At 45.2% G+C, this 10,936-nt stretch overlaps 1 protein-coding gene across 1 annotated transcript in view; it reads left to right on the forward strand.

Moving 5' to 3' along the window:
* LOC141106834 (uncharacterized) overlaps window positions 1-10,936 on the forward strand; it is a 159,667-nt gene that overhangs the window by 62,018 nt on the left and 86,713 nt on the right. The window lies entirely within an intron of this gene.

Raw genomic sequence — 10,936 nt, forward strand, 5'->3', positions numbered from 1 at the left:
GCCAACACAATGATGGAGTGCCGGGGTCAGGAGTATGGACCATAGAGCCCCTTACATTGCTGGTCAGGAGGAAGAAAACATTCCCCAGCCTGCCATGAATAATATGTTTCATCATTGCCCGCTCTGTCTGTAACAAACTCGCCTCTCTCCACGACCTCTTTATCACTAATTCATTTAATCTACTCGCCATCACTGAAACCTGACTCCCCATGTTGATGGGGACAAGGGCTATTTCTCCACAACCCTGGCCAGTGGTTGTGGGGGTGTATGGGCGGGTGCTTATCGGAATCTGGATCCCAGCCCCCCCATGTGAATGAGCATGGGGTACATGCTACACCTTCTCTTTCCTCAAGAAAAAAAGTAGCGTAACAAACACCCACAGGAGGCATTTTTTGATAAGTCCTTTATTAAAAAAAGAAAAAAAAATTAAGAAAAAGTCCCCGGGTGTAGATCGATCGTCAATCCCTATGACCTCCCCATAATCGGATTCCGTAAGATATCTCTTTGTGAATGGAGCCCTATGACCCTAGCCCAGAAGGAAGCCTTTCTTGTCATGGTCTCAACCTGGAGAAGTGTATCCGAGTTGCCGGACATTCAGCTTTTCTTATTCTTCTTTAGGACTTTTTGATTGGTTTACATCCCACTCCAAAGATCGTGTCCTACAACCCACTTTCTGAGTCACAGCTTTATTCGGGGTGTCAGTTACATCATCCGAATGTAATGTGGCATTGATCAGAGCCTGCACTGAACAACATTAAGGGCCAGCTGTTGGCCCCTGCAATATTTCAAGGATGCTTGGCAACCCTTACTTGGTTTACAACAATGGCATCGGTTACATTGTCCCATTTATTAAGCCTCCCGTGGTATCCTTCCTTCAAACCATTGCCCAAGGTTCCTTCTATGACCCCAGCACAGAAGGCAGCCTTCCTTGATTGGATAGTTGGTGGCCAATCACCTTTTCTTACTCTTCTCAAGGACATGGTTGATTTACAGCCCATCCTCCCTTCCATAGACTGTGTCCACCTTTCACCTTCCTGAGGATACCATGTTATCCTCCATTTGTCTGTCGTCTTCTCACCGTAATGAAGTTGCTAGACAAAAAAGTAAGCTCTGTACAACGCTCACCGGATTTCCATGAGGACACACGTTGGATTATTATTTTAACATGCTATATTAGAGAGGTGATGTGTGAAGAAAATAATTCTGGCAGTCGAGCGGCAAATGTGGCATTTGTTGAGTTCTAAACATTCCCTGAATGATAACACAGCGAGGACCTTCTCCCTCTGAATAACAGATGTTACCTATTCTGACCATCATACTTTGTGGTTAGAACTCACTCTAAATGGAAATTGGCAATTAAAAATGTCCATATACATTTATTTACATATATGTCCCCCTTGGTGGGAGTGGAGATGACCCATCTATAAGGATATACAGTACATACACACACAGCCAGGGCTTTTTTTCAGCGGGAACGCGGGGGAACGCAGTTCCGGCACCTCCAGCACTAAATGTATGTAATAGCATGGGGTGTGCTGGAGGGTCTAATGATATTGGCTGCTGGGGGATCTATTGTCACTGGTGGGGATCTGATTTTGTGTGAGGGTCTATTGTTGATGATGGGGGATCTATTGTTGCTGGGGGGAGTCTTATGTTGCTGGAAGGGATCTACTGTTGAGGGAGAGGTCTATTTTTACTGGTTGCTGGAGGATCCATTGATGCTGGCTGCTGGGAGATCTGTTGTTGCTGCTGGGGGAGGGGGCGTCTAATGTTGCTTGGGTGGATATTTTGTTCCCGGGTGTGATATTTTGTTGTGGGTGGTTCACTGTTGCTGTAGGGAATCTATTGTTGTTGGGGTGGAGTCCATTGTTGCTGGGGGAGTCTATTGTTGTGTGGGGATCAATTCCTGGGATTCTATTGTTGCTGGCTGCAGGGGATCTATTTTACTGCTTTTTTTTTTATCATTAACATGTTCCATACAAATGATTTAGCGCCACAAAATGATACTTGGTTCTGTATTCTCTAAAAGGGGCAGTACTTGTAGGTGGGTAGGGGGTGGAATCAAGGGACAGTGGTCAGAGGTGGGTAGGGGGCAGAGACAAAGGGTGACTCAGACGGGGAGAGTTCCTGCACCTATTCTCTGAGAAAAAAAGCCCTGCACACAGCACAAGGCCGTGTTCACACTACGAGATGTTTTTCGGGGATGCAGTTCCTCTGAGCTCCACAAGGTGGTGATCTTCTCACTTCTACCCGGACAGCAAGTCTCTATGGCAGACAGGAAGTGATGTCAGGTACAGACAGGACGTTCCGGGTGAGAAGTGAGTCAAGAGGAAATAGTGAGGAGACATTGCTGGAAGTGGCAGTAGAGAAGGTAATAAGATCTTATTTTCTATTTACACCCAGTAATCCCCCCCGTCATGTCCATCTTCTTCCTCCATAGTCACTGTGATATCTTTTTCTGTTCAATGTTTTTATTGAGGAGTACATAAGAACGACAGAGAAGGTAATAAGCAGTTACATGGGATACGATTTGTTTGAACATTATCATACAGAAGCTTAGGTGCCGGAGGTTGAACACATTAAGTACAATTAATACATAGCCAATAAAATGGGTTAGCAAGTAGGACTGAAACTTGGGGTCACTAATGGTCCTTGTATGATGTTGAGTGTGCCTCCAGTCCACCCGCTCGCCCCTGATGGGATCAAACTGTGAACGGGTGGGGGCACATCTGTCAAATAGCATTTCGTTCTTAACAGTAGCTAGAGGTGTGGTATAGGGAGTATGCGAATAGTGTACACTTTATGCCACTACCTTCATTCACATAGAAAATTAGTCTGATAAGAGAGTTTTGAAGAACATAACTTGGGGTAGATTGGTATGGGTTCAACTTCCCTTGTAAGTGGGCCAAATGGTTGCGGGTAGATTTAGAAAAGCAGAGGGGTGAAAGGCCCAGGTGTGGGTTAGGGTTTCTCGAGGGTTTGTAAATGGTAGGGATCGCTACCCGTTGCCCACTCCTAATATATCAAGAAGAGAGAGGGAAAGAAAGTCTCCCATGGCGTTAGTGCGATTTGCGGTCAGGAAATGTTTCTAACTAGTGATAGGGTGAAGTGTATTAACAAGGCAATAACAGAGATTTGTCAAAGTCAGGCGGTAAGCAGTGCTTGACCCATGGTTGCCATATTTTGCCAAATTTCTTTATTTTATCGTTTTCAATAGTGGTCATTTTGGCGAAGACAAGGGCTCTATTCATCCTGTGTTTGGCTTCAGACACAACCAAGGTTTGGAATTTCCATGCCTTGGCGATGGTTTGCCTGGCTGTGGTGGTAAGGTGGATGAGTAATCGGAATTGAGCATGAGAAAGTACATCTGGTTTAAGGTTCAAAAGGGCTATGGTTGGGTCGGGGAGAACATTGGTTTCCAAAGCATTGGAGGCCATAGCAAAGGTTTTTTTCCAGAATTCTTGGGCAACCGGGCATTGCCACCATATGTGGTGGCAAAGCAGGGCCCTGGGTATGATGGGACAAATTTTGCTATTCTCGCTGGTACTAGATGCCATTGTGCCAGAACTTTATAATTGGTTTCAAACGCCGAGCTATCGGGGGAGGAAGATTTGGTGGCTAGCCATGTGCTGGACCAGTCTGCGATCTCGAATGTGCGTTCCATGTCTAGTGCCCATTTGGTGTTGTAAGATGGTAATGCTTCGTTTTGGGATTGCATTAAGATGTTGGTATACTGTAGGAGTGATTTCAGTCCTCTGATGTGGGGGTCACTCTTACAGATGCGTTCGCATTGTGTGATTTGGTTTAGTGGTGATCTCATTTGGAGGAAGGGCATATAGAAATTTTTCGCCTGCACTGTATTAGCCACTGTTCTATGGCTGCACTGTATTTTATACTGTGTACACCACCGGAAGTGCAGTAGAAACTGTACACACTGTATTAGATACTGTGTACACCGCCTGCACTGTATTAGAAACTGTACTACGGCTGCACTGTATTATATACTGTGTACATAACCAGAAGTGTATTAGAAACTGTACTACGGCTGCACTGTATTATATACTGTGTACACCACCAGAAGTGTAGTAGAAACTGTACACACTGTATTAGATACTCTGTACACCGCCTGCACTGTATTAGAAACTGTACACCATGGAATGCACTGTAGATATAGGCTACACTGAATGCAGAGTATAAATATATACAGTACATCCCTCACACTTGTGTAAATATTTTCTTCTATCTTTTCATGTGACAACACTGAAGAAATGACACTTTGTCTACAATGTAAAGTAGTGAGTGTACAGCTTGTATAACAGTGTAAATTTGCTGTCCCCTCAAAATAACTCAACACACAGCCATTAATGTCTAAACCGCTGGCAACAAAAGTGAGTACACCACTAAGTGAAAATGTCCAAATTGGGCCCAATTAGCCATTTTTCCTCCCCGGTTTGACGTGGCTCGTCAGGCAGGCCATACATGGGTCGAATTTCGTCCGTATTTCACTCCATTAGTGGGCTGCAGTAACAGCCGATTTTCGTGCAGCAATCAAATTTGAGTAATCGGACATGTTGGAATTTTTTTGAAAAACGAACGATTTTCTAATCAATGATGGGAGAATCATGCGAGAAATGTAACTGAAAAAGAAATGCGCATGTGCAAGAAAATAAAATTCCCGGAAAGAAAAGAAGATTCCCAGCCATGAAAATTATTTTCTGTAGCATCATGAGGTGAAATTGAAGGCTTGGTTGGCCGAATTTCGAAATCATTGGTGACACCATCGGATCACAAAACGCACACATTTTCTGATTTTCAAAAGCAAAATCTTTTGAAATTCGACCATGTATGGCCAGCATAAGTGTTACAAGGTCTCAGGTGTGAATGGGGAGCAGGTGTGGTAAATTTGGTGTTATCACTCTCACTCTCTCATACTGGTCACTGGAAGTTCAACATGGCACCTCATGACAAAGAACTCTCTGAGGATCTGAAAAAAAGAATTGTTGCTCTACATAAAGATGGCCTAGGCTATAAGAAGATTGCCAAGACCCTGAAACTGAGCTGCAGCACGGTGGCCAAGACCATACAGCGGTATAACAGGACAGGTTCCTCTCAGAACAGGCCTCGCCATGGACCACCAAAGAGGTTGAGGTCACGTGCTCAGCGTCATATCCAGAGGTTGTCTTTGGGAAATAGACGTATGAGTGCTGCCAGCATTGCTGCAGAGGTTGTAGGGGTGGGGGGTCAGCCTGTCAGTGCTCAGACCATACGCCGCACACTGCATCAAATTGGTCTGCTTGGCTGTCGTCCCAGAAGGAAGCCTCTTTTAAAGATGATGCACAAGAAAGTCCGCAAACAGTTTGCTGAAGACAAGCAGACTAAGGACATGGATTACTGGAACCATGTCCTGTGGTCTGATGAGACCAAGATAAACTTATTTGGTTCAGATGGTGACAAGCGTGTGTGGTGGCAACCAGGTGAGGAGTGAAAAGACAAGTGTGTCTTGTCTACAGTCAAGCATGGTGGCGGAAGTGTTGTGGTCTGGGGCTGCATGAGTGCTGCCGGCACTGGGGAGCTACAGATCATTGAGGGAACCATGAATGCCAACATGTACTGTGACATACTGAAGCAGAGCATGATCCCCTCCCTTCAGAGACTGGGCCGCAGGGCAGTATTCCAACATGATAACCACCCCAAACACACCTCCAAGACGACCACTGCCTTGCTAAAGAAGCTGAGGGTAAAGGTGATGGACTGGCCAAGCATGTCTCCAGACCTAAACCCTATTGATCATCTGTGGGACATCTTCAAACGGAAGGTGGAGGAGCGCAAGGTCTCTAACATCCACCAGCTCCGTGATGTCGTCATGGAGGAGTGGAAGAGGATTCCAGTGACAACCTGTGAAGCTCTGGTGAACTCCATGCCCAAGAGGGTTAAGGCAGTGCTGGAAATTAATGGTGGCCACACAAAATATTGACACTTTGGGCCAATTTGGATATTTTTACTTAGGGGTGTACTGACTTTTTTGCCAGCGGTTTAGACATTAATGGCTGTGGGTTGAGTTATTTTGAGGGGACAGCAAATTTACACTGTTATACAAGCTGTACACTCACTACCTTACATTGTAGCAAAGTGTCATTTCTTCAGTGTTGTCACATGAAAAGAAAGCTTGAATGGCGGGCTCATCCCTACTCCTTACAGAACTCCTGCCAGGAAATGATGACTTTCACCTTCTTACCATCTCACTGGTCCAATGAAAAATTTTCAAGATACCAATTGGAATGAAGAAGGGCAGTCCTTGACCCCTTGGTGGTCACTCGGATGGTTTGGCGTCAATGCTATGCATACAGGATTCAGTCCAATACCTTCCCATGACACAGGGTCTGGCACTGCCTTATGCTGGAATTCAGAGCCCCAGGAACCCACCACCACCCTGTACAATGTCCTGGATACTACAGTATACTTGGCAACCAAGAGAACAAACCCCTCTCCCTGCTGTCGTCCTCCTACCCACACTGCGCTGCCATTGGAGGGAAGAGAACAGACTCCTCCCCACAGCTCTCTACTCCACCAGCAACATCCTCATGTTATCCAATCCAATCCCTTCTCTTACTGCCCAGAGTGACATCACTCCTGTCAGTCAGCAGGCTGCCGGAGATTGGAGTAATTATCCTGATTATCCGGCAAATCCGACCAAAAGTCAGCAAGTTCCCCTTAGGATGCACAAAATCTCTGGATGGCTGCACTCTATAAAATTTCAATTTGGAATCTTTGTGCATCCTAGTCTTCAGGTAACAAGCTGGACATTGCATCTGCAGTTACAAGGATAGCGTGAGAGACCATATAGCAGACCCACCTAGAGCTGAGTCCATTTGTGTAGGAAGTTCTCCTTCCTGGACATCATGATGACCCTCCATTGACCTCACAGCACTTCCTCAGAGCAAACAAGTCACAGGAAGGATCGTATTTATCATTCCTTGTCTGTAGATCTAAAACGAATCAAATCCAGTTCAGAAACCAAACAAACCCAACAGAGAAAAGGGAATTTCTGAAATCCGGCAGGCCAAGAGGGCAAATTTGCAGTGCATGGGTTCCCTCATGCTTCAAAGCCTGCGACAGGAAGAATATGTGGCATTAAGAAGAAGGATTACTATTGGTTGGCAACCCTCCTTGACCACCTTTACAAGGGGAAAGTCTCAGAACTCGTCCCGCCCCCACAGAGAGTGCAGAAGATGAAATCTCTTGAGGACACCTTAAAGAGGAGTTTATCTAACGCCTTTCCCGACTCTTTGAAATCACTGGGCAGCGCTGCCAAATCGCCTGCAAAGCACTTCAGCATCATTGCTTTTCGGGCGCTTTCAACCCCTTGTTAACCTCTTCTTTGGGGTTAAAAGCACCCTGCTACCGCCCGCACAGCGCAGGTAAAGTGCCGCTAAAACAAGTGGCGCTTTACTGCGAGCACGAGGCAGTGTTCAGTGTGAAAGTGGCCTAAGTGATGTATTTCACTATTTATTTAGTCCTCGCCGCCCAGGGCTGTCAGCTTCCACATCCCATCGGCAGCCTCTGCATCACATGGTGGATAATTATCTAGGGGCGAAAACAGAGATGGAGAGCTTTCCAGTTGATGATCCACTGGCTTACTGGGTCATGGGAATAGACCACTGGCCAGAACTTGCCCAGTATGCAATGGAGCTGCTGGGTTGCCCTGCATCCAGCATGCTTTCTGAAAGGGCATTCAGTGCTGCTGGAGATTTTGTTACTGATAATAGAAAGTGTTTGTCCACAGACTCCGTGAACCGTCTGACATTTTTTTAAATTAATCAGTCCTGGAGTGCCAGCAGCTATGAAGCCCCTGATGCCGATGTCGCTGATTAAGTGTTTTTGGGATGTGGAATCTCCGCAGGACTTCTAGGCTGCCTAGTGTTGTGGGTGTTGATTTCATCTGGAAGAATTTTTGTTGGTGTAGGTTTCATGGACACAAATAACACCCAAAGACCAAATTTTCCACACCTGTTTTACAGGTGCATATCATTGCAATTTTAGACAGCAAGGCCAATTATTGCTTTCATCAAGAGTACCTCTGTAGGGTTATGGTGTGAAGGCGCCACCAACACCCAAAGGCCATTTTTTTCGGCACCTGTTGCTTCTATCCAAAGTCTGTGAAAGAGACACCAGAATTTATCCAAAAAATCTCTAATCTTGTTCCCAGTGCACTACACTGTGGGCTCATCAGACAGACTGGTTTCCCAAGTCGTTGCTTACAAAATGAAGGAAAGCTAGCAGGGAAAATGTAACTTTTTTGGCTTTATGAATGCAATTTTTGCTGCAGCAGGTTCCATACATGGTACAGATGCGCCACTTTACAGGTAGACTAAGTGGACCCCCCAGGCACTATATCGAAAGGAAATTTTAATTTTTATGCTTTCACTTTAAGCATCTTTTTTCATTGGTACATGTCCTCCAGGGCAGTACCCATGCCCCCATAACCATTGTATGCCCAATTACTTGCATATAAGCCTTCAAAATGGGCACTTTTGATTTTTCCAGTTTGGGTCCCATAGACTTCAATGGGGTTCGTTATTCGGCTCTGAACTTTTGCAATGTTCGAAAGTTCTGGTGCGAACCAAACTGGGGGTCATTCTGCCCTTCCCTAGTCCTGGGTCCTCTAAGATGTAACAAACACTAAACCAGGCCCAACAAACCCCAGATGCCAGGCCGCCATGGCAACGAAAAATTTCATCCTGGCGCCTGGGCTGCCGCCTTAATACTCCACACACCCCATTATCTAGGGGCGAAAACAGAGATGGAGAGCTTTCCAGTTGATGATCCACTGACTTACAGGGTCATGGGAATAGACCACTGGGCAGAACTTGCCCAGTATGCAATTGAGCTGCTGGGCTGCCTTGCATCCAGCATGCTTTCCGAATGGGCATTCAGTGCTGCTGGAGGTTTTGTTACTGATAATAGAACGCGTTTGTCCACAGACTCCGTGGACCGTCTGACATTTTTAAAAAATGTATCCCGATTGCCGCTATGTATTGCGATTACCCATCTGCAGGCTCGGGACTTTCATAGCGGGTGCTGCCGGGTATAGGAGGAGAGAGGAGTGCAGACACACGTCCGCTCTCCTCCCCTTGTTGTTGCTGACCTGGAAATGAGGTGTATGACATGACTTCCAGGTCCTCAATGACAGTTTACCCGCTCATCGAGGCCAGGAAAAAATGTAATGCAGTGTCATGTGCATTGCATTACATTCAGTGAAGCTCAGGGGTGGACATTGGGGTTCTTTTATACCCTGGATGTCTCATTAAAGAGAACCTGTCACCAAAAATAATCATCACATAGAGGACTTTTTGTCCGTATGTGGTGGGGAAAAAACATAAGTAAAATAAAAAAAGTTTTTTATTATAAAACATTAAAGTTACACCCAAGCACATAAAATCCCCCCCCAAAAAAATTGAGAGCCCCCCACCACATATACGCGTTTCATATCGCCACGCACACTGGAATGAGAGCGATAATTCTAGCACCGGACCTCCGCTGTAACACTAAACTGATGATCTATAGGAGGATTTCAAAGCAGATATAAATATATATATAATAAATATCGGGTACTGAAGTTTGTCACCATTTCACGGGCGCACGCAAATTTAAGGTTTGAAATGTTTGGAATTTATTTACTCGGGGCAACCTCATCTTTTATATTTTACCAAAAAATTTGCGGTAATATTGACATAAAAATTTGGAGCAACCTTTATTTTATTCTCTAGGGTGTCTGCTTTAAGAAAATATAACATGTTTTGGGGGAATTTATGGAATCTTCAGGCCTAAAATTATTTTTTAAACGTGTGCAAAAAACACAAAAACGGCTCACCTTCGGGAACATGTTCCACCCGTAATATTTGTTAGTTACAAAAAAACTGGCTTCTAATATTTTTAGCTCCTATATACAAAGCAAATTTTTCAAGCCCCGCCCTAAACAATCCAAAATAAATGTGTTCCCATGGAGGGTAGTAGTTCTTCCATGTACATCAACCCACCTATTACCCCCTCCCCCTACATCCTATTATTGTGTGACCACCATCCAAATAATTCTTACTTTAATTTCCCAAATGTATCCCTCTACAAGGAGACCTGTATAGATCAAATGACGGCACCAATGAGGATGGAGGAGGACATGACTGAGAAGATACTAAACCTCACCCTGGAGATCATCTACCTGCTGACCGGAGAGGTGAGGAGGATTCTGGGAGGTCACATGACATCACTCTTATCTCTATTAATAAAACACAGACCTGACCGGAGAGGTGAGGAGGATTCTGGGAGGTCACATGACATCACTCTTATCTCTATTAATAAAACACAGACCTAAACGGAGAGGTGAGGAGGATATTGGGATTCTAACATGATATTCCTATTGGTTCTCCAATACAGAGATTTCCTCTTGTGAAGTCAGGTGATCATATGACCATCACAGTGCCTCCATGTGATTCCCTAAAACCTGAGAGACACAACATGCAGAAGATTCTAGAAGTCACCAAGAAGATGATGGAGCTGCTGACAGGAGAGGTGAGGAGGATTCTGGGAATTCTGGGACATTATCCAGTAACAGACAAGGGATGTGTCTGGATGGTGACTGTATCATTGTGTGTGTCAGGTTCCTATAAGGTGTCAGGATGTCACTGTCTATTTCTCCATGGAGGAGTGGGAGTATTTAGAAGGACACAAGGATCTCTACAAGGACGTCATGATGGACAATCAGCCGCCCCTCACATCACCGGGTAAGAGGAGACTTTATTGTAAAGGAGAGAGCAGTACGGAGGGTCCACCTAGATCCCCCATCATCTGATAAACACATAGAAACAATGTATTCAGTCAGTGTGTGTGTTTCCTACAGATGGATCCAGTAATGGGAACCCACCAGAGAGATGTCCCCATC

This window comes from Aquarana catesbeiana, linkage group LG08 (genome assembly GCF_042186555.1).
Source record: "Aquarana catesbeiana isolate 2022-GZ linkage group LG08, ASM4218655v1, whole genome shotgun sequence".
In the NCBI taxonomy this organism is placed as follows: domain Eukaryota; kingdom Metazoa; phylum Chordata; class Amphibia; order Anura; family Ranidae; genus Aquarana; species Aquarana catesbeiana.